The sequence below is a fragment of the Jaculus jaculus genome, chromosome 14, assembly GCF_020740685.1.
Source record: "Jaculus jaculus isolate mJacJac1 chromosome 14, mJacJac1.mat.Y.cur, whole genome shotgun sequence".
Taxonomy (NCBI): Eukaryota; Metazoa; Chordata; class Mammalia; order Rodentia; family Dipodidae; genus Jaculus; species Jaculus jaculus.
Window position 1 is genome coordinate 27,240,929 of NC_059115.1, and position 5,391 is coordinate 27,246,319.

The 5,391-nt window shown below is 39.9% G+C and overlaps 1 pseudogene; it reads left to right on the forward strand.

The window, feature by feature from the left end:
- Window positions 1–321: 321 nt before the first annotated feature.
- Window positions 322–1,020, forward strand: LOC101594327 (annotated as a pseudogene).
- The last annotated feature ends 4,371 nt before the right edge of the window (window positions 1,021–5,391 follow it).

The window sequence follows — 5,391 nt, forward strand, 5'->3', positions numbered from 1 at the left end:
GAAAGGGAGAGAGGAAGAAGCAGACGGGGAAAGAATGAGCACGCCAGGGACTCTAGACACTTCAAAGGAAGTCCAGATGCATATGCCACCTTATGAATCTGGCTTATGTGGGTACTGGGGAATCAAACCTGGGTCCTTAGGCTTTGCAGACAAGTACCTTAACCTCTAAGTCATCTCTCTAGTCCCAACCATATTATTCATTTAACACTCCGTAATGGAGTGCTAAGGTTCCAGAAAAGTCCTTGGACCCCAAACCCTAGGTTCATTCCTAATTTTATTCAAAGAATTGAATTTTTAAAAGACTGAGAAGGGGAGGCAGCTATGGCGGCGGCTGCAGCAGCGCATAAAGGGGCCTCTGCCGGGTGATTCCGTGAGGGCTGCGGCAGGCCCAGAAGCTGAGCGGCCTGGGCCCTCAGCCCGTGGGAACTGCGTGTCCGAACTGCGGCTCTTCTCCTTCTGACTCACCACCTCTAAGGTGGTCGCAGGCCCCCTCATCCCTTCCCCATCCCTCCCCTGACCCTGTCCCCGCCCCGGGGAGGCCCCGCCTTCCTTCCCACCTTGGCTCTGAAGAAAATCCATAAGGAATTGAATGACCTGGCACGGGATCCCCAGCACAGTGTTCAGCAAATCCTGTTGGAGATGATATGTTTCATTGGCAAGCTACAATAATGGGGCCAAATGACAGTCCCTACCAGTGTGGAGTATTTTTCTTGACAATTCATTTCCCAACAGATTACCCCTTCAAACCACCTGAGGTTGCATTTATAACAAGAATTTATCATCCAAATATTAATAGTAATGGCAGCATTTGTCTTGATATTCTAAGATCACAGTGGTCTCCAGCACTAACTATTTCAAAAGATGATCCTTTAGTGCCTGAGATTGCTCGGATCTGCAAAACAGATAGAGAAAAGTACAACAGCATAGCTCAGGAATGGACTCAGAAGTATGCGATGTAATTAAAGAAATTATTGGATTACCTCTACAAATAAAGATAGGGGAACTCTGAAAGACAAAGTCCCTTTGATTTCCATTTGACTGCTTTCCATGAGCCCACACCTCATCTTCCCCTGTGCACATGTTTACCTGATACAGCAGTGCTGCGTGTTTACATACTTGGAACAACAAACTAGAAATACTGTACTTCTGCACCAACATTGCCTCCTAGCAGAGAAGTGTGTGTGTGAGAAGCCAGTTCTCCAAGCGTAACCTAGTTGTGAGACTAAAAACTTTCCTTATTGATTTAAATTTGGGTAACAGCAAGGTGTAAGGGGTGGTGGGTACATGCTATGTGCTTAGTTGAGTGAAAAGGACCACTGACCTGTAGGAGATTTTATTTTAAGTGGATTACATCTAATCTCAAAACAATTATTAAAAAGCAAAGTTGGAGAACATGAAGCTATTTCTGTATCCATTTCATCCCGAAGAACCTACAACTTAGATGAAAGTTATGACCAACTAGAGTAAACTCTACCCACATCCTGTATTTTATAATCTTACATTTAACTGGTCAACATTTAAGTGAATGGGAGCTATTAGTACATAAAAGTGTGATGGGCCTTGTTCCCAACTCTTTTACATCTCCCTATCCCTTCAACTCCTTTAAGCCTCTTTCTCTCCATAATTTTTTGGTTTATATGTGGTTTCTCAGTTAATACATAGCTAATAGCTCTTATTTTTCTTATGTTTTTAACTGCTTTAGGTCTGTTTGAATGTAAGGGTGAAAATTCATTTGATGGAAATACTTGTGTATATTTAAAGATCCAGTTGCTCCTCTGGAGCTTGTATGTTCAAGAATGATTAATCTGTGTAATAAACTGATTACTACAGTCATTACATGTAATTTTGTGTGAATAGGTTTTTTGATTTTAAGATTTTTGTCTAGCTGAGATTAGTGGTGGATTTTTCTGCACCCTTGAAATGTTTTTGTTTACATTGGTTGCATTCTAAAATCATGAAACGGGGGGAGGGACAGTATTACCATGGGATTTTTTTTATAATCATGGAAAATGTTAATAAAAATTAAATAAATAAAAAAAGAAAATAATGGGCTGGAGAGATGGCTTAGCGGTTAAGCGCTTGCCTGTGAAGCCTAAGGACCCCGGTTCGAGGCTCGGTTCCCCAGGTCCCACGTTAGCCAGATGCACAAGGGGGCGCACGCGTCTGGAATTCGTTTTCTGAGGCTGGAAGCCCTGGCGCGCCCATTCTCTCTCTCTCCCTCTACCTGTCTTTCTCTCTGTGTCTGTCGCTCTCAAATAAATATATAAAAAATGAACAAAAAAAAATTTAAAAAAAAAAAAAAGAAAGAAAATAAAATCATGAAACAATTTCAGTTTATAGTTTAAAATAAAAGATATTGTAAAGGTAATTTAATTGAACAAGGTAGAGGCACAAGCTTTTAAAGACATGTAAGACATGTTCATGAAACTTATGAGAACCATTACAGGAACATTACTGTTAAATTAAATAAATTTGCTTTGTTATGAAACTAAACTGCATTTCACCAAAACCTTGTGGCATTCCCTTGGTACTTAGAACATAAAAAAAAAAAAAAAAAGGCAAGTTAAGCTCTGTGGTTGATTTACGAAAGATTAACATTGACCAAAACTGAGAAACATGAGCACAATCTTGTATTGGAAAGTCTACATAGTTACTTTGCACTAACATTCAAAATGTTCATCCAGTTTTAAATTATACTGTATGTGGCTTTTTGAAATCTTCCTTTACTCAAGTAAAATGTAGTTCAAACTTGTAAGTTATATCCCTCCCCTCCTTTTTCTTAATCTAGTTGTTGTAAATCAGGCAGCCTGAAAGCCATGGCTGATGATCACTAGCCATTAAGGTTCTTGAAACTGCATCTTTACACTCTTGCACAGAACTGAGGAATAAATGTCCACTACTTTTGGTTTAAAAAAAAAAAAAAAGACTGAGAAGGGGGCTAGAGAAATGGTTTAGCAGTTAAGGCACTTGCCTGCAAAGCCAAAGGACAACATGCCAGTTCCCCAGGACCCATGTAAGTCAGATGCATAAGGTGGCACATACATCTGGAGTTCCTTTGCAGTGGCTGGAGGCCCTGGCATGCTTTTTCTCTCTCTCAAATAAATAAACAAAGACTTACAGGGATAATTATTAAATTATTATATTTATCGAGGGAAGTATAGAGCCAAGCATAGGCGCCTACACAGAGAGAGATACTGCATAGAAGTCCTGGAGAAACTGTGGAAGGAAAAGAGAGAAAAGAAAGTTCAAGGAGCTCCTGCCATGTGGGGAGAGCTGGAGAGAGTAAAGGAGCCCATGTGGAGAGTAAGGGCTAAGGTTCTGTCCTGGCTGGGAAAAACTCACCAACAGCTAGAAGTTCCAAGTGGTCAGAGAGCCTGCCCTCCCATTGCAAAGTAATTTATAACTTTAAAGTGGTAGGCTGTCATCTGGCTCAGGTGAACCTGAGAGACAGCTGGTTGGTTAGGGATAGGGGCTGACCCAGGAAGAGGCTAACTCTGACACCAAGTTCTGGAGCTAAACTTGATCAACCACAAAGTCCTATGAAAGACCTCCCTTCTGGGAGAAGTCCTGGTTGATTGTGGAGAAACAGGTCTAGGGCAAGTGACAAGAAGTCAGATCATCTTTGATTTCTAGCAAGTGCAGATTTTCCTGCCTTTTTCTTACTTCCAGAGGTCCAGTCGCCCTAACTTTACACCATCTCAACACTATTTGGTGATAAGAAAATATTAAAGAATGGTCACTAATACACAGAAATAACAAAATTCTGATTTTTGAGGTTGCTTGTGACTCTATGTAAATTGCTAATGCAAATTAAATATGTTTTATTATATGGGACAACAAGCTAACATCTTCCATTCTTATACCACAAAAGTACTTTGAATCTACAAATGTAATCTTTTAACTGGAAAATTTAAATGGCTATTTAAAAATTAGGAGAAGCTTTTCATATGAAATTTATGCAACATGTGGACAAACTTACAAATAAAATCACCATGGAAATTGACACAATGTGGAACTTCTGGCCAAGATGGAGACTGCCTAACTGCACCACACATCCCTGGGAAGGAAAGGCAAGACATTAAGGGTTCACTGGGTCTTTTAGATCTCCAATACATTGCTAGTGGGAGGGCATAGACAGGAAAAAACAGTGAATCACTGATTCCCTCGGGTGCGGGTAGCCCCCCCCCCCAAGCAAGAAAGAAAACTACAGGCCTATTCCCCTGATTAACTTAGATGCAAAGATCCTGAACAAAATCCTCACAAACAGAATTCAATAGCACATCAAAAGCATTATCTACCTGGACCAAGTAGGATTCATCCCAGGAACAAGGGATTGCCGGGGTCCAGCCCTGGCTTGAAGGGGGGTCACGGAAAAGAGGTGTGAAAGGGAGCAGTGCAATAATGACTCAAAGTCAAGTTCTGGTGAAAGCTGACAGGCTAATGCCGAAGGCAGCTGAGGCTTTCTATCTTTCCCTCTCTGCCTCCTTCTCTGTTTCTACTTTTTTTCTTCTTTTTCTGGTTTTCTCTTTTTCTATTTTTTTTGTCTTTTTCTCTGTTCTCTATTTTACCCTGTTTCTATGCTTCAATGGTTCTATGCTTCTCTGCTTTTTCTGCTGCCACAGCTCTTAACCCCAGTCTTTTATTTTCTGATCCCATCATACAAGAACAAACTTCAAGAAAGGTACAGTTTTACAGAATTCATAGAAACTTTTTATTATTCCTTATCATCAAAAAATCCCATAATTATTCACCTCAAGTAAAGTCATAAGGCCCCTATAATGATTAACGGTTTTCATATTTTCCCCATGTATGTGTGGTCAAGCACTTGTTTTTTCCTGAACTTCTACTTTCAATTGCTATATTACAGGTGAGAGGCAAAACAACCACAAACAGTGCTTCCCATCATTAATCATTGATCCAGTAGATCCATTTATCCTTCAATCATTTATTTTGAACTTTCATTTTCATGTCACACCAATATTTAGACTTTGGTCCCCTGACTGAAGTCTTACTGACTTTGATTTTCTGTAAGGATTCTTTGTAAAGAGTCAATTGCAATTGCCACCATTTAGAAAAATTAGTCATAGAACAATTTTTACATTGTTCCAAGAGGTTCATTGTTTCCTCCTAAGAGGACTGTATCCATGCCTGACTTTCTTTAAGGCCTTTAAGGAAAAAAAAAATTATCTCCGACCCATTTTCTTGTTTTTCCAATTTTATGCCAGAGCCTCTTTCAGGTACATTGAACAACACTTTACCAACACCAATTTTTACTTGAAAAGTAAACTTAAAGATTGGGACACCAAGTGAAAGACAGAGAAAGACAAACATTATACAGAAAATCACAGATTTCCGTTGCATAGACAGCCAAAGATTTTCCTATAGATGGGC